The sequence below is a fragment of the Arachis ipaensis genome, chromosome B8 (assembly GCF_059453495.1).
Source record: "Arachis ipaensis isolate K30076 ecotype BB chromosome B8, ASM5945349v1, whole genome shotgun sequence".
Lineage (NCBI taxonomy): Eukaryota > Viridiplantae > Streptophyta > Magnoliopsida > Fabales > Fabaceae > Arachis > Arachis ipaensis.
The window spans coordinates 54206059-54225608 of NC_142443.1; the positions used below are offsets into that span (position 1 = coordinate 54206059).

Below are 19550 nucleotides of genomic sequence, written 5' to 3' on the forward strand. Positions count from 1 at the left end.
ACTTTACTGCACCAAATTCCAATTTACATGGAAGAAGCATCTCTATCCCTACCATTGGAGCAAACAATTTTGAGCTGAAACCTCAGCTAGTTTCTCTGATGCAGCAGAACTGCAAGTTTCATGGACTTCCATCTGTAGATCCTTTTCAGTTCTTAACTGAATTCTTGCAGATATGTGATACTGTTAAGACTAATGGAGTAAATCCTAAAGTCTACAGGTTCATGCTTTTCCCTTTTGCTGTAAGAGACAGAGCTAGAGTGTGGTTGGACTCTCAACCCAAAGACAGCCTGAACTCTTGGGATAAGCTGGTCACGGCTTTCTTAGCCAAGTTCTTTCCTCCTCAAAAGCTGAGCAAGCTTAGAGTGGATGTTCAGAACTTCAGACAGAAAGAAGGTGAATCCCTCTATGAAGCTTGGGAAAGATACAAACAGTTGACCAAAAAGTGTCCTTCTGACATGCTTTCAGAATGGACCATCCTGGATATATTCTATGATGGTCTGTTTGAGTTATCAAAGATGTCATTGGATACTTCTGCAGGTGGATCCATTCACCTAAAGAAAATGCCTGCAGAAGCTCAAGAACTCATTGACATGGTTGCTAATAACCAGTTCATGTACACTTCTGAGAGGAACCCTGTGAGTAATGGGACGCCTATGAAGAAGGAAGTTCTTGAAATTGATACTCTGAAGGCCATATTGGCTCAGAATAAAATATTGACTCAGCAAGTCAATATGATTTCTCAGAGTCTGAATGGAATGCAAGCTGCATCCAACAGTACTCAAGAGGCTTCTCCTGAAGAATAAGCTTATGATCCTGAGAACCCTGCAATAGCAGAGGTAAATTACATGGGTGAACCTTATGGAAAAACCTATAATCCATCATGGAGAAATCATCCAAATTTCTCATGGAAAGATCAAAAGCCTCAACAAGGCTTTAATAATGGTGGAAGAAACAGATTTAGTAATAGCAAGCCTTTTCCATCATCCACTCAGCAACAGACAGAGAATTCTGAGCAGAATCCATCTAGCTTAGCAAATCTAGTATCTGATCTATCTAAGGCCACTGTAAGTTTCATGAATGAAACAAGGTCTTCCATTAGAAATTTGGAAGCACAAGTGGGCCAGCTGAGTAAAAGGATCACTGAAATCCCTCCTAGTACTCTCCCAAGCAATACAGAAGAAAATCCAAAAGGAGAGTGCAAGGCCATTGAACTAATCACCATGGCCGAACCTATGAAGGAAGGAGAGGATGTGAATCCCAAGGAGGAAGACCTCTTGGGACGTCTAGTGATCAATAAGGAGCTTCCCTCTGAGGAACCTAAGGATTCTGAGACTCATCTAGAGACCATAGAGATTCCATTGAACCTCCTTATGCCATTCATGAGCTCTGATGAGTATTCCTCTTCTGAAGAGAATGAGGATGTTACTGAAGAGCAAACTGCCAAGTCTCTTGGTGCAATCATGAAGCTGAATGCCAAATTATTTGGTATTGAAACTTGGGATGATGAACCTCCCTTGTTTACCAATGAACTAAGTGATCTGGATCAACTGACATTGCCTCAGAAGAGACAGGATCCTGGAAAGTTCATAATACCTTGTACCATAGGCACCATGATCTTTAAGGCTCTGTGTGACCTTGGTTTAGGAATAAACCTCATGCCCCTCTCTGTAATAGAGAAACTGGGAATCTATGGGGTGCAAGCTGCTAAAATCTCATTAGAGATGGCAGACAATTCAAGAAAACAGGCTTATGGACAAGTAGAAGATGTGTTAGTAAAGGTTGAAGGCCTTTACATCCCTACTGATTTCATAGTCCTGGATACTGGAAAGGAAGAGGATGAATCCATCATCCTAGGAAGACCTTTCCTAGCCACAGCAAGAGCTGTGATTGATGTGGACAGAGGAGAATTGATCCTTCAATTAAATAAGGACAACCTTGTGTTTACAACTCAAGGATCTCTCTCTGCATCCATGGAGAAGAATCATAAAAAGCTTTTCTCAAAGCAGAGTCAACCAAAGCCCCCACAGTCAAACTCTAAGTTTGGTGTTGGGAGGCCACAACCAAACTCTAAGTTTGGTGTTGAACTCCCATATCCAAACTCTAAGTTTGGTGTTGGAGAGTCTCAACAATGCTCTGAACATCTGCAAGGCTCCATGAGAGCCCACTGTCAAGCTATTGACATTAAAGAAGCGCTTGTTGGGAGGCAACCCAATTTTTATTTATCTAACTATATTTTTCTTAGTTATATGTCTTTATAGGTTCATGATCATGTGGAATCACAAAATAAATATAAAAATTGAAAACGGAATCAAAAACAGCAGAAGAAAAATCACACCCTGGAGGAAGCACCTGTCTGTCGTTCAACGCCAGAACAGAGCATGGTTCTGGCACTGAACGCCCAAAATGGGCAGTATCTGGGCGCTGAACGCCCAAAATGGGCAGCATCTGGGCGCTGAACGCCAGAATTGCACCCTGGAGAAGAGCTGGCGCTGAACGCCCAGAACAAGCATGGTTCTGGCGTTCAACGCCAGAAATGGGCAACAAATGGGCGTTGAACGCCCAAAATGGGCACCAACCTGGCACTGAACGCCCAGAGTTGTGTGCAAGGGCATTTTGCATGCCTAAATTGGTGCAGGGAAGTAAATGCCTTGACACCTCAAGATTTGTGGTCCTCACAGGATCATCTCAGGATCTGTGGACCCCACAGGATCCCCACCTACCTCTACTCACTTCTTCTCACCCTCTCTCTCTCCATTCATGGTCATCCCTTCTGTTTTCCATTTACCACTCACATCCATACACCCACCTACCTTCAAAATTCAACATCTCTTTCCCACCCAATCCCACCCATATGGCCGAATACACACATCCCTCCATCTCCTCCATATCTTCTTCTTCTTCTTCTGTTCTTTCTTCTTTTGCTCGAGGGCGAGCAACATTCTAAGTTTGGTGTGGTAAAAGCATAGCTTTTTTGTTTTTTCGTAACCATTAATGGCACCTAAGGCCAGAGAAACCTCAAGAAAGAGGAAAGGGAAGACAATTGCTTCCACCTCCGAATCATGGAAGATGGAAAGATTCATCTCAAGGGTCTATAGCTCAGTGGTAGAACATGTGGCTGCAAATCAAGAGATCCCTGAGATACCTCAGGGGATGCACTCTCCTCCACATAAATATTGGGAGCAAATCAACACCTCCCTAGGAGAATTAAGTTCCAACATGGGACAACTAAGGGTGGAACATCAAGAGCACTCCATCATCCTTCATGAAATTAGAGAAGATCAAAAAGCAATGAGGGAGGAGCAACAAAGACAAGGAAGAGACATAGAAGAGCTCAAGGACATCATTGGTTCCTCAAGAAGGAAACGCCACCATCACTAAGGTGGATTCATTCCTTGTTCTTATTTCTTCTGTTTTTCGTTTTCTATGTTAAGTGCTTATCTATGTTTGTGTCTTCATTACATGATCATTAGTAGTTGGTAACTTTGTCTTAAAGTTATGAATGTCCTATGAATCCATCACCTCTCTTAAAATGAAAAATGTTTTAATTCAAAAGAACAAGAAGTACATGGGTTTTGAATTTATCCTTGAACTTAGTTTAATTATATTGATGTGGTGACAATGCTTCTTGTTTTCTGAATGAATGCTTAAACAGTGCATATGTCTTTTGAAGTTGTTGTTTAAGAATGTTAAATATGTTGGCTCTTGAAAGAATGATTGCAAGGAGACATGTTATTTGATAATCTGAAAAATCATAAAAATGATTCTTGAAGCAAGAAAAAGCAGCAAAGAACAAAGCTTGCAGAAAAAAAAATAGGCGAAAAAAATAGAAAGAAAAAGAAAAAGCAAGCAGAAAAAGCCAAAGCTCTTAAAACCAAGAGGTAAGAGCAAAAAGCCAATAACCCTTAAAACCAAAAGGCAAGGGTAAATAAAAAGGATCCCAAGGCTTTGAGCATCAGTGGATAGGAGGGCCTAAAGGAATAAAATCCTGGTCTAAGCGGCTAAACCAAGCTGTCCCTAACCATGTGCTTGTGGCGTGAAGGTGTCAAGTGAAAACTTGAGACTGAGCGGTTAAAGTCAAGGTCCAAAGCAAAAAAAAAAGTGTTCTTAAGAACCCTGGACACCTCTAATTGGGGACTCTAGCAAAGCTGAGTCACAATCTGAAAAGGTTCACCCAATTATGTGTCTGTGGCATTTATGTATCCGGTGGTAATACTGGAAAACAAAGTGCTTAGGGCCTCAGCCAAGACTCATAAAATAGCTGTGTTCAAGAATCATCATACTGAACTAGGAGAATCAATAACACTATCTGAACTCTGAGTTCCTATAGATGCCAATCATTCTGAACCTCAATGGATAAAGTGAGATGCCAAAACTATTCAAGAGGCAAAAAGCTACAAGTCCCGCTCATCTGATTGGAGCTATGTTTCATTGATAGTTTGGAATTTATAGTATATTCTCTTCTTTTTATCCCATTTGATTTTCAGTTGCTTGGGGACAAGCAACAATTTAAGTTTGGTGTTGTGATGAGCAGATAATTTATACGCTTTTTGGCAATGTTTTTAGTAGAACCTAGTTACTTTTAGGGATGTTTTCATTAGTTTTTATGTTAAATTCACATTTCTGGACTTTACTATGAGTTTGTGTGTTTTTCTGTGATTTCAGGTATTTTCTGGCTGAAATTGAGGGACTTGAGTAAAAATCAAATTCAGAGGTTGAAGAAGGACTGCTGATGCTGTTGGATTCTGACCTCCCTGCACTCAAAGTAGATTTTCTGGAGGTCCAGAACTCAAAATGGCGCGCTTCCAATTGCGTTGGAAAGTAGACATCCAGGGCTTTTCAACAATGTATAATAGTCCATACTTTGCCCAAGTTTAGACGACGCAAACTGGCGTTCAACGCCAGCTCTCTGCCCAATTTTGGCGTCCAGCGCCAGAAACAAGTTGCAAAGTGGAGTTCAACGCCCAAACTGGCACCAAAACTGGCGTTCAACTCCAGGAATAACCTCTACACGTGTAACACTCAAGCTCAGCCCAAGCACACACCAAGTGGGCCCCGGAAGTGGATTTATGCATCAATTACTTACTTCTGTAAACCCTAGTAGCTAGTTTATTATAAATAGGACTTTTTACTATTGTATTAGACATCTTTTGAACCATCTTGGAACATCTTTGGATTATCTTTTGATCCTCTGATCATCTTTGGACGCCTGGTTCTTAGATCAGAGGGGCTGGCCATTCGGCCATGCCTGGACCTTTCACTTATGTATTTTCAACGGTAGAGTTTCTACACTCCATTGATTAAGGTGTAGAGCTCTGCTGTTCCTCAAAGATTAATGCAAAGTACTACTATTTTCTATTCAATTCATCTTGTTCCGCTTCTAAGATATTCATTCGCACTTCAACCTGAATGTGATGAACGTGACAATCATCATTATTCCCTATGAACGCGTGCCTGACAACCACTTCCGTTCTACCTTAGATTGAATGAGTATCTCTTAGATCTCTTAATCAGAATCTTCGTGGTATAAGCTAGATTGATGGCGGCATTCATGAGAGTCCGGAAAGTCTAAACCTTGTCCGTGGTATTCCGAGTAGGACTCTGGGATTGAATGACTGTGACGAACTCAAAACTCACGAGTGCTGGGCGTAGTGACAGACGCAAAAGGATAGTAAATCCTATTCCAGTACGATCGAGAACCTCCAAGATGATTAGCCATGCAGTGACAGCGCGTCGGACCATTTTCACAGAGAGGAATAGGATGCAACCAACGACAAAGGTGATGCCTCCAGACGATTAGCCGTGCTATGACAGAGCATTTGGACCATTTTCCCGAGAGAGATCGAAAGTAGCCATTGGCACCGGTGACATCCTTACACAAAGCCAGCCATAGAAAGGAGTAAGATTGATAGGATGAAGATAGCAGAAAAGCAGAGGTTCAGAGGAACGAATGCATCTTCATACGCTTATCTGAAATTCTCACCAATGATTTACATAAGTATTTCTATCCTTAGTTTATTGTTTATTTTCGAAAACTCCATAACTATTTTATATCCGCCTGACTGAAATTTACAAGGTGACCATAGCTTGCTTCATACCAACAATCTCCGTGGGATTCGACCCTTACTCACGTAAGGTATTACTTGGACGACCCAGTGCACTTGCTGGTTAGATGTGCGAAGTTGTGAACCATGGTATTGGCATCATGTTTTTGGCGCCATTGCCAGGGAAAGAAAGAGCAATGAATTTTATATAATCAAAGTGTAATCACAATTTCGTCCACCACCCCTCCTTTCTTAGGGACTACTTACATTGGGCTTACCCAAGGGCTGTCTGAGATAGGGTAAATCACCCCAGCTTGCCACAACTTTAATACCTCTTTCTGGACTAACTCATTCATTGTTGGATTCAGCCTTCTTTGCTGCTGTCTTGAGGGCTTGGCATCCTCTTCAAGGAGGATTTTGTGCATGCACATTGAAGGACTGATTCCCTTTAGATCTGTAAGTGTCCACCCTATAGCATCCTTGTGTTGTTTTAGCACTTGGATTAGCTCCTCCTCTTGTTCTTCATTTAAACTTGAATTGATGATTATTGGGTATGTGTTGTTGTCACCCATGTAGGCATATTTTAAACTTGGAGGCAGAGTTTTCAACTCCAACTTTAGTGCCTCAACTTCCATTTTACTCGGCTTGTCCATCATGATTGAGTCTTCCATAGTCTCTGGTGGTAACTCACCACATGATGCTTGTTGATCTTGCTGCTTGATTTCTTCACATTGTTCTTCCTCTAGGACTCCTTGAACTAGATTTTCAATTGTGTCCACCATCATGCATTCACCAATGGATTCCTTGGGGTAGTTCGTTGCCTTGAATACATTGAAGACCATCTTCTCTTCATGTGATCTTAAGACTAGCTCCCCTTTTTGAACATCGATTATGGCTCCAACAGTAGCTAGGAATGACCTTCATAGGATGATCGATGTGTTGGCCTCTTCCTCCATATCCAGCATAACAAAGTCAGCCGGAAAAATAAATTCCCCCACTTTCACTAACAGATCCTCCACCACCCCATGAGGAAACTTGAATGTTCTGTCAGCCAATTGGAGTGCCATTCTTGTTGGTTAGGCCTCCTCAATCCTCATCCTTTTCATCATTGCCAATGACATGAGGTTGATGCTGGCCCCCAGATCACACAATGCTTTCTCAATGTTGATATCACCTATGATGCAGAGAATTTGAAAGCTCCCAAGATTATTCATCTTTTGAGGAAGCTTCTTTTGTATGATGGCACTACACTCCTCAGTTAGCACTATGGTTTTCTTTTCACCACAGTTCCTTTTTCTTGTCATAAGCTCCTTTAAAAATTTGGCATAGAGTGGCATTTGCTCTAATACCTCAGCAAAGGGTATGTTGATCTGGAGCTTCTTGAGGATTTCTAGAAATCTAGAAAATTGGCTGTCTTTCCCATCCTTCCTCAGCCTTTGTCGATAGGGTACCTTTAGCACATAAGGTTTTAGGACTTGCTTTGATGAGCATGGTGTAGGGGTCTCTACTTCTTTCTTGATTTCAGGTTCCGTTGCAGCTTCTTCTTCTTGGTTGCTTTGACATGGGGATACTTCTTCTACAACCTTTCCACTTCTTAGTGTGATGGCCTTGCATTTCCCTCTTGGGTTGGCCATGGTATCACTGGGAAATGTGTGTGTAGGCATTGGTATTTGTTTAGATAAGCTTCGTACTTGTGCTTCCAATTTTGAGATTGCTGCCCCTTGATTTCTTATGTTGGATCTGAACTCCTCTTGGTTTACATCTATCTTTCTTTTAGCCTGTATTTATCTCTTCAGAATAGTGGAAATAGTTCCTGTCAGTTGTGCTTACAATTGTGCTATGGCAGCCTCTAATTTTGCAAAATTGCTTCTGGTTTCACATGGTTGCATGGTTGACGATGATGTATCTTGATAGTGGTTGTTGTGTGTTTGCTGGGTGGAGTGGTAGGATGCATTTTGTGAGTTGTGATAGGGTATGTTGTTGCCTAATTGATGGTTGGAGTTGTGGTTGTTGTATTAGCTAAATTGGTATGGTTTATGGTCTTGGCTGTGATTTTGTTGGTTTCTCCACCCAAAATTTGGGTGGTTCTTCCAACCAGGGTTATTTGTCTTGGCATTGGATCATATGGTGGTCTAGATGGATTGTTCACATAGTAAGCTTGCTCCCATTCACATTCAACTTCTAGTGTATTGATAAACTATTATTTTATGATTTATCTTGTGCTCAATTGAGTGTTTTTATCAATTATTCATCCACTTATTCATATGAATTGCATGATTTTACAATTCCTTCCTTATTACGTGACAAATGTGAAAACATGTTTTCTAGGCCTTAAAAATGTTAATTTTAATTATCCTTTATTACCATTCGATGCCGTGACCCGTGAGTTGAGTATTTTCAGGCTTTATAGGGCAGGAATGGGTTAGAGGACAGAAAGGAAATATACCAAAGCGGAAGGAACGCGCAAAAATGGAGTTTTGAAGAAAATGGCAGCGACGCACACGCGTAGACGACGCGGACGCGTGCCTAGAGCAGAACACAACCGATGCGTACGCGTGACCGACACGTACGCGTGGAAAGGAAAATCTCCAAATGACGCGCACGCGTGACCCACGCGTACGCGTGATAGACGCCACGTGCAAGAATCTACAGAAAACGTCCTCAGCGATTTCTAGGCCCTTTTTCGGCCTAGATCCAAGCCCAGAAACACAAAATAGAGGCTGGAGAATGGGGGAATTAAATCATTCATCAATCATTCAATCAAAATACACAACATTCATAATACATAATTTTAGGTTTAGATGTAGTCTTTAGAGAGAGAGGCTCTCTCCTCTCTCTTAGGTTTTAGGATTAGGATTTCTCTTAATTTTAGGATTGCTTCTTCATTCCAGGTTCAATGTTCCTTTAATTTAATTTCTCTTCTACTTTTATTTACTTTATCACTTAGTTTATTTACTTTCCCAAGTTGATTTATGAACTTACCCATGTAAGAATTGATATCTTTACGTAATATAATTTGAGGTATTTCAGACTTATGATTGTTTTCTTTAATTTATGTTATTAATCCTTCCAATTGATCAAGGCATTTTTATTTGAGTAGATTTTCTTCCCTTTTAGCTTTGGTTAAGTAATTGGTGACACTTGAGTTGTCAAAGTCAACTGTTGATTGAAAATTGGAATTTGCTGATCGATTTGGATCCCTCTAAAGCTAGTCTTTCCATAGGAGTTGACTAGGACTTGAGGAATCAAGTTGATTAGTCCACTTGACTTTCCTTTATTTAGTAAGGGTTAACTAAGTGGGAGCACTAAATAATTCTCATCACACCTGATAAGGATAACTAGGATGGGATTTCCAGTTCTCATACATTGCCAAGAGTTTTTATAATTATTAATTTATTTTTCTTGCCATTTAAATTACTTGTTCTATTTTTCAAAAACCCAAAAATATACCTTTTTTCCATAACCAATAATAAATCATACTTCCCTACAATTCCTTGAGATACGACCCGAGGTTTAAATACTTCGGTTATAAATTTTATTGGGTTTTGTTACTGGTGACAACCAAACTTTTGTACGAAAGGATTTTCTGTTGGTTTAGAAACTATACTTGCAACGCGATTAATTTTATAAATTTCTTTACTAGCAGAAATTCTCTTCGTCAAAATGGCGCCGTTGCCGGGGAGTTGCAACTGTGTGCCTTATTATTGGTTATTGTAAATATTTTTTTTACTTGCTTGTTTATTTTTTTTTTTTTTAATTTCTTTTATTAGCTACCATGAGTTCTCACCCCTTTGGCTTTAAGTTTGGTTCCAATGTTGTTGTAAGGAATGGAAGCTATAACAGGAACATGCATCAAGGTCGAAACAATCAAAGATGGAAGGAGCCATGAAGATCTGATCAACCCTTTCGGCAGCAACACCTTTCAAAGTACCATGGACAACAACCATCCTGCAATGCATGCCAAGACAATAGTTATGGTGGACCCTTTCGTGACAACCAACACCCACTAAATTACTATGGTCAAGAGCCATTCCGAGGTGTGTACCAAGATAATAAATATGGTGGCCCCCCTTGTAGTTACCAAGAAGCCCCATCATATGCCTATGAACCACCTCCTTAACATAGCTTTGAACTACTACACTCACAAGCCACCTACCGCCATTCACCCCCATTTGACCCTAACCCTTATCCACCCCAATTTCAATCCAATTACTCCCAAGAACCACCACTTCCATATGCACCATGTCCATATCCATCGACCCGAGAATCACAGGAGCGTCTCAAGGAAATAGTGGAAAAATTTCATGCAACCTTTCACCAATTGGGGCAAGCGATCAATCAATTAGCTTCCCGATGTTCGGATACTCAAGGAACCCCCATGGCTTCATGTGGACAATCTAATGAAGAACGTAGCATGAAGGAGATACTAGAAACTCCGATGGATAGTAAGGAGCATGACTTTGTACTGGAATGAGTGGAGGAAGCCGGAATTATCGACGAAGAAGAATTCGTTGAAGACTTAGGAGATGGCGATGTATCTCCTTCTTGTGGAGGGGCTTGGGCTTGAATAGCAAAGACTTGATTCTTCTCTACCATCTTGGTTAAGGCTACAAGTTGTGCAGTGATCACTTTGTTTTGAGCTAACAAAGCATCCATAGAATTGAGCTCCATCACTCCTCTCTTTTGAGTTTTATCTGAAGCATAGAAGTACTCATTCTCGGCCATAGTCTCTATGATATCTATGGCTTCTTCAATGGTCTCCTTCATGTTAAGTGAGCCCTCTGAAGAATGATCTACTGCCTGCTTTGACTCATATAACAGCCCTTCATAGAAGATGTGTAATTGCACCCACTCATTGAACATATCCGGTGGGCATTTCCTTGTCAAATCTTTAAACCTCTCCCAGGCCTCATAAAGGGTTTCACCATCTTACTGTCTGAAGGTTTTCACCTTAGCTCTCAGTCTATTGACTCTCTGTGGAGGGTAGAATCTTGCTAGAAACTTGTTCATGACATCATCCCAAGTGGTCAAGCTTTCCTTGGAAAATGCTTCCAACCACTGTGCTGCCTTATCTCTGAGGGAAAAGGGGAACAAAAGTAGTTTGTAGGTGTCAGGGTGTACACCATTTAACTTTATAGTGTCACAAATCCTCAAGAATGTAGTGAGATGTTGGTTTGGGTCCTGTTGGACACCTCGTCCATATGAACAATTATTCTGGATAAGTGTAATGAGTTGAGGCTTCAACTCAAAGTTCTTAGCATGAATTGTTGGCTTCAGGATATTACTACCACAGTTTCCTGGATTTGGGTTGATGTAAGAGCCTAGAACTCTCCTCTCTGCCCAATATGATTGCCAGCATCCTCTCCAACATGGTTATGCACCTCATCCTCTATAGTAACTCCGAGATCTTCCTCCACTACTTCCTCTCCAACAATTCCTTTGCCTCTTGCTTCCCTCTTTAATCTAAGGAAGGTCCTCTTAGGTTCACTATCAAAAGAGGATGAAGTTTTTCCTCTTCTACCTGTCATACATTCAACAAATAGCAAGCAGAGGACAAGTGAATGAATCACTCTTGTTAAGACTGGTGGTTAGTTTGGTTGGTGCAATTAATCAAACAGTTAATAGAGAAAAAAAATGGAAGTATGAACAATGGACAGTTAAAATAATGAACTAAAGGAAAAGAAAGATTAAGAAAACTAAAAAACTGAAGTTAAAGGGATTAACGAGGTAATTGAAAGTGCTTAATCTAGCTACCCATCAATTTAATCATTGTCAAATTCAAACCAATCCCCGGCAATGGTGCCATAAAATTTGATGACTGGAATTCACTCCCCATATAAAATGAATCCGTTCTTTTGGCAAGCGCACCAAAAATATCGTCAAGTAATAACCGAAAGCAGAGTGGGATCGTATTCACAGAGATTGGTAGATTTGAGCAATTTTAATCAATAGGTGAATTAGTCAAGCTGAGCAATATAGGCAGTGATTACAGAAATTTAAATGAGCAGAAATGTAAATGACTCAAAAGTAAAAAGAAGCAGTAAAGTGTGAAAAGGTAAATGGCAAGAATGTAGGGTGCAGAAACATAAATGATTTAATTGTAAATGGGAATGGGGAAATAACAGAATGTAAAAAAAGCTATAAAGAATGTGGAAGATAAGAATAGGGGCAATTCATTAAGATCAGGAGATGTTGTTCTCTTTGGATTAAATCCAGCTCATCTTATCTTCAATCATGCAACTCATTGACCTCTTGGCAATCACGATTGATTGAACCCCAATCCCTTGGTGATTCAATCTCTCAAATCTTAATAATTAGCCAATTCCTTGGTCTAATTGCTCATGAAGAGAGATACGCTTGGTCCCTGATTATACCACACATCCTCATAGATCCAAGTAGAGGGTGGATTATATGTCACCATATCCAATCACCAAAACATAGATCTACTCAAGTGTGAGAAGGGATTTCAAGCATGGTTTCATGTTTCCTTTTTCAAGGTTCCCATGAAATCCATTTTGCATTCAACCTCTTTCCCAAGATGATTGAGCATTAGCATTAAAACGAAATTCATTCTAGAAAATCAAAGAGAAGATGAAGAGAAGAAGAAATTCACTATCATTAATCCATCAAATACAACAGAGCTCCCTCTTTCAATGAGAGGGAATTTAGCTACCCATAGCTTAAGAGAAAAGTACAAAAGATGGAAGAGATGATGTGAAAAGTAAATCTAACTACACTTTAACAAAACTCCCTCAACAACCCCTTCTCAGTACTTTCAGGAGTTATTTATACTACTCCTAGCACTAGAATTAAGAAAATACAAAAGAGAAAAGAAAATTACAGCTGGAGGAAAAGAGAAACTCCAAAAACGTGACTTCTAGGCTTGGCGTGTGGCTGGCGCTTGAGTGGCGTGCCACGCCTAGCCATTGAATTTGGCTTGGCGCGCCATACCCAGTTCCCCAAGTGGCACGCTCCATGTATCAAGCTCTCTGGCGTGCTACGCCTTCGAACCAAAGTGGCACGCCCAGGGTCTTTTTGAACCTTGGTTAACCTGGCGTGCCACTGATGACAAGTCATCTTATGCTAGTTTTACAAGCATTTTTCATTTGTTTTATTAGGTTTTATGCACTTTCTTGCACAATAAGTAAGTAATTGGAGTGGATTTTCATGATCATGTTGAATCAATAAAACATCATTTTTTTTACACAAAATCATAGGTTTTATGCTAGAATTAATTGATTTTATAAATGATGCAAAGATCTAGTGATTTTGGTGGGACTTTGATTAGTTGTTTGGTTGCTTGTAGGTGAAGAAATGTTGAAGAAAGGAAAGAACCAGGAAAGCGTTGCATTACCAAATGTGGCGTTCATTAAGGCAACGCTAGGCAAGGAATCAACCAAACCAAGTGCTCAACCAAGAAGCCACGTTCACTAAGGCAACGCTGGCCAAGCCAAGGGAAAGGAAGCACACACTAGGTAGCGCTCAAAATTGCAAACGGAGCGCTCATCAAAGGAGAGCACCCATGAAGGGAACTCGCGCACCAAGGCACATGCCAAGGAGCAGCGTTCAAAAGTTTGAACGCCACGTTCACTTTTGTGAACTTTATCACACTCGAAGAGGAAAGGCATGCACCAAGGAAGCAGCGTTTGGAAAAATGAACGTGACGTTCACTAGAGTGAATGTTTTCGAAGAGAGAGAGAGCCACCAATGAGCCAAAGAAGAACCAAGGAGCAACGTTCACATTTGGAATGTGACGTTCAAATAATGAACACTTGGGGCATTGCTGAGCACACGTGAGAAGGCACACAAGGCAGTGAATGCCAAGTTCACCAACCCGACAGAGCGCTCCACTGGAGCACGCCTCCAACCCAATTTCAATCAATTGCCATCTTGGATCCATTTCTTCACAAATCAAAAGGCCCACTCCAAGTTTTGAAGATTGAAAATAGAAAGTGTATAAATAGGATTGAGTTTAATTTGAAAAGGACCTCTAGCTCATTTTTAGTTTTTCACTTTAGTTTTCATCGTGAATTTGGGGATTGGGATTAGATCTAGTTTGCTTTCTGTTTGTTCTTTTCTTCTACATCTTCTATTTTTCTATTTTTTTGGGTTTTTGAATTCAGATTGAAGAATTTCATTAAAATCCTTCATCTGAGAATCATCTTCTACTTTGCTTTTGATAGTTCTATAAATTGAAAGTTGGATCTGAATTTCCTTGGTTGTTTTCATTTTCATTTCTTCTGCAATTCCTTTTCTGTTTGGTCAAGGGAGTAATTGAGTTCTAGATCTGCTTTCTGATCTCATTACTCTTCTTTGATCTTCAATTTCTCTTTTAGAATTTCATAATTGAGCTAAGTTTTCTTGTTGTTTGTTTCTTCTGCAAACTTTCATTTCTGTTTTAGTTTTTCTGCAATTCTCTTCATCTCATAGTTCTCTGATTTGATTCAATTTACATTTTCTAGTTAAATTCTGAATCTCAGTACCCAAATCCCTTTACTCTTACTGCAATTTAAGTTTCTTCGCAATTTAGATTCAGCAATTTACGTCTCTTGCATTTTAAGTTTCATTTATTTACTTTTCTTGCAATTTAGGTTTCAGCTCTTTTACTTTCTTGCTCTTTAAGTTTCTGCAATTTAATTCTTCTACACTTTAAGATTTAGCAAATTTTCGTTCTGCACCTTTTATTTCCTTGCAATTTAGCTTCTGTTAATCAAAACCACTCAAATCATCAAATATTCACTTAACTAAATTCATCACCTAACTAAAATTGCTCAATCCATCAATCCCTGTGGGATCGACCTCACTCTTGTGAGTTATTACTACTTGATGCGACCCAGGACACTTACCGGTGAGTTTGTGTGGAATCGTTTTTTCCTCATCAAGTTTTTGGCACCGTTGCCGGGGATTGATTTAGATTAGCAATGATTAAGGAGGGTGATAATCTAGATTAAGCATTTTCTTTTTATTTTTTTTACTAAGCACACTAACTGTTTTAATTTCTGTTTAAGCTAACCTTAACATGACCCTAGCAGTAGAGTGAATTATTTTTGGTTTTTGGTTTTGTGTGTTTGACAGAAGCAAGGAGAGAGGCCCCCACCTCTTGTAACCATGACGAGAAAACTCTGCGAAGATTGGGAAGAGAAGCAAGAGGAAATGGAATCATTGGTGAAGAAGAATCAGAGGAGGAGAACCAAGAGATGGAGGAAAACATCCAAACCAAACATGAGGAAGTGGCTAACAACAATAACCCACCACAGAGGAGAGTCCTAGCTTCTTACACCTTTCCTAATCCAAGGCACTGTGGGAGTAGCATACTTACTCCAAATGTCAATGCAAACAACTTTGAATTGAAGCCTCAACTCATCACCTTAGTGCAAAATAACTGCTCTTATGGAGGAGGCCCCTTGGAAGATCCAAACAAGCATCTATCCACCTTCTTGAGGATATGTGACATAGTAAAAACCAATGGTGTGCATCCAGATATTTACAAGCTGCTGTTATTTCCATTTTCCCTGAGAGATAAAGCTGCTCAATGGTTGAAGATATTTCCAAGAGAAAGCATCAACAACTGGGAGGATCTAGTGAACAAGTTCCTAGCCAAGTTCTATCCTCTCCAAAGGATCATCAGACTCAAAACAGAGGTCCAAACATTCACTCAGATAGATGGAGAGACATTGTATAATGCATGGGAGAGATACAAAGCTTTAATCAGGAAGTGCCCACCAGAAATGTTCAGTGAATGGGATAGACTCCAAAACTTCTATAAAAGATTGACATTGAGAGCTCAAGAGGCACTTGATTATTCTGCTGGAGGCTCAGTGCAACTCATAAAGATAGCTGAGGAAGCTCAAAATTTGATAGATACTGTGACAAACAACCAATACTTCTATGGTCAACAAAGGCAACGCCAACCAGCTCAAAGGAAGGGTGTATTGGAGCTGGAAGGTGTGGATACCATCTTAGCTCAAAACAAAGTGATGCCTCAACAGATTCAACAACAAATGGAGATGATGGCCAAGAGGATTGATGGTCTTCAAGTTGCAGTAGTGAACACTCAAAATCAACCATCACATACATGGGGGCAGAATGAAGAACACCATGAAGAGAAACAACCTGAGCAAGTCCAATACATGCACAACCAAGGAGTTGGACAAAATGAGTTCCATGGAGATACCTACAACGCATCCTAGAGAAACCACCCCAATTTGAGGTGGGGAGACAATCATAATCAAAACCAGCAGCCTTGGCATAGAAACTCAAACCAAAATAATTCCAGAAACACAAACCATTAAAACACTAACCAAAACCAATACAGAAAACCACAAAACAATCAACCTCAACCCAACTACTATCCACCCAACAACCCATCCACTAACCAAAATAACTACCATCCACCATCCACATCCTACAACCAACCACAACCACCCCAAGAAGCTCAAAGGATTTCCAACTTGGAGATAATGATGGAAAAGATGATCAAGCATCAGGAATTGACCAACAAAAACCATGAAGCTTTACTGCAGAATCTAGAGAGGCAAATTGGCCAATTATCTAAGTAAACAGTGGCTGAAACAGCACCCAATGCATTGCCAAGTGAAACCATTCCCAACCCCAAGGAAGAATACAAGGCCATCCAATTAAGGAGTGGAAGAACTTTGGTAAATGACAAAGAAATTAACAAGAAGCCTGTGAAGAATCATGAGGCCAGCAACAAGGAAGAAATGACACTTAAAGGCAAGCAAGATCAAGAGAAGCTCAAGGAGAAAGAGGAACAGCCACAATCCTCAAAGAAGGGGAAGCAAATCATGGAGGAACAATCACAAGAACAGAGAAAGTTAGTGAAGACTTATACCCCTCCTTTGCCATACCCTCAAAGATTGCAGAAGGAGATCAAAGACCAACAGTTCCCTAAGTTCCTAGAAGTGTTTAAGAAGTTGGAGATCAACATTCCACTTGCTGAAGCTCTAGAACAAATGCCTCTATATGCAAAATTCCTCAAAGAGCTCATCAACAAGAAAAGGAGCTGGAATGAGAAGGAGATAGTGATCCTAACACAGGAATGCAGTGCTGTCATCCAAAGAGGTCTTCCACCAAAGCTCAAAGATCCAGGAAGCTTCATCCTATCTTGCACTATAGGCGATAGAACATTGGACAATGCCCTCTGTGATTTAGGAGCCAGCATCAATTTAATACCCCTCTCACTAATGAAGAAGCTTGCAATAGAGGAAGTCAAGCCTACCAGGATGTCACTTCAAATGGCTGACAGATCACTCAAGATACCAAATTGAGTTGTAAAAAATTTATTGGTGAAAATTGGAGGATTTATCTTCCCTGCTGACTTTGTCATCTTGGATATGGAGGAAGAAGGACACAACTCAATCATCTTGGGGAGGCCCTTTCTAGCCACAACAAGGGCCATAATTGATGTAGAGAAAGGTGAGATGACACTCAGAGTGCATGATGAAAAGATGATCATCAATGTCTTTAAAACAATGCAATATCCCCTGAGAAAGCAGAGCACATGAGAGTGAAAATAGTGGAAGAAGTAGAGAGGGGGTTACTTGAGGCCAACAGCCAGGAGGAACAAAAAGTGGAAACAGAAGTGGAACAAGATTTTAGAGAAGAGGTAGTAGAAATCTCCTCTGAAGGCAAGGCAGAGGAGAAGCTAAAATAAGAGTTGAAGCCTCTCCCCCCTCATCTCAAGTATGTATTTCTTGGAGAAGCAAAGGCCTTGCCAGTGATCATAAATTCCTCCTTGAACATAGAAGAAGAAACCAAGCTGATTGAGGTGTTGAAAGCTCACAACACAGCCTTGGGTTGGATGATTGATGATATCAAGGGCATAAGCCCTACCATCTGTATGCACAAAATTCTATTGGAGGAAGATTCAAGGCCTGTAGTTCAACCCCAAAGAAGGCTTAACCCAACCATGAAGGAGGTGGTTCAAAAAGAAGTGATGAAGTTATGGATTGCTCGAATCATATACCCAATCTCTGACAGCTCTTGGGTGAGCCCAATACAAGTAGTGCCAAAGAAAGGTGGCATGACTGTCATCTTCAACAAGAAGAATGAACAAATCCCACAAGGACGGTGATTGGGTGGATGATGTGCATAGATTATAGAAGACTGAATGATGCTACAAGGAAAGATCATTTTCCTCTCCTATTCATCGACCAGATGTTGGAAAGATTGGCTGGCCATGCATATTATTGCTTCCTGGACGGTTATTATGGGTATAATCAAATAGTGGTGGATCCCAAGGATCAAGAAAAGACTTCCTTCACCTGTCCATTTAGAGTCCTTGCTTACAGAAGAATGCCCTTTGGGCTTTGCAATGCCCCTGCAACTTTTCAAAGGTGTATGCTTTCTATATTTTCTGACATGGTGGAGAAGTTTCTAGAAGTTTTAATGGATGATTTTTCTGTCTTTGGCAATTCATTTAACACTTGCTTGCATCATTTAACTCTTGTTTTGAAAAGATGCCAAGAAACTAATCTGGTATTAAATTGGGAGAAATGCCATTTCATGTTTCCTGAAGGGATAGTTCTTGGGCATAAGGTTTCAAGCAAAGGTATAGAAGTTGACAAAGCAAAAATAGAAATCATTGAAAGCTTCCTATACCTGTTAATGTGAAAGTAGTAAGAAGTTTTCTTGGACATGCTGGTTTTTACAAGAGATTCATCAAAGATTTTTCAAAAATAGCAAAACCACTAAGCAATCTGCTAGTGATTGATAATCCTTTCATTTTTTATGACAATTGCAAGCATGCCTTTGAAACTTTAAAAAGAAAACTCACTACAGCACCAATCATCACACCCCCAGATTTGGAATTACCTTTTGAACTTATGTGTGATGCAAGTGATTTTGCAATTGGTGCTGTATTGGGGCAAAAGAAAGACAAGCTGCATCATGTTATATTATGCTAGTAAGGTGTTGAATGAGGCACAGAAAAATTATACCAACACTGAGAAAGAGCTCTTGGCAATTGTATATGCATTTGATAAATTTAGACAATACTTGATTGGTTCAAAGGTTATAGTATATACTGATCATGCTGCTCTCAAGTATCTCATGTCTAAACAGGATTCAAAGCCAAGGCTTATTAGGTGGGTGCTGCTGCTACAAGAGTTTGATATTGAAGTAAGAGATAGGAAAGGGAATGAGAACCAAGTAGCAGACCATTTGTCAAGACTATCACAAGAAGCTAACCAAGCTCCACATTTAGTGAACTAAAGCTTTTCAGATGAACACCTTTTACAAATCCAACAAGCTCCCTGGTTTGCAGACATTGCAAACTATAAGGTGGGAAGGAAGATCCCTCAAGAGTTTACAAAGCAACAAGTGAAGAAGCTATGTAATGAAGCCAAGAAATTCTTGTGGGATGAACCATTCTTGTTCAAGAGGTTTTGATGAACGGATTTTTGACGGTTTAGAATTCACAAATGAATTCTCGTTGCAAGTATAGTTTCTAAACCAACAATAATCCTTTCATACAAAAATTTGGTTGTC

General features: G+C 40.1%; 1 non-coding gene and 1 pseudogene across 1 annotated transcript; one reads left to right on the forward strand and one right to left on the reverse strand.

Annotated features, from left to right (window-relative positions):
- Positions 1-353: 353 nt before the first annotated feature.
- Positions 354-461, reverse strand: LOC148548139 (small nucleolar RNA R71). The gene has a single exon (XR_015897619.1). It is a non-coding gene; the product is annotated as a small nucleolar RNA R71 (small nucleolar RNA).
- A 10443-nt stretch (positions 462-10904) lies between these two features.
- Positions 10905-11006, forward strand: LOC148548140 (small nucleolar RNA R71; annotated as a pseudogene).
- Positions 11007-19550: the final 8544 nt, after the last annotated feature.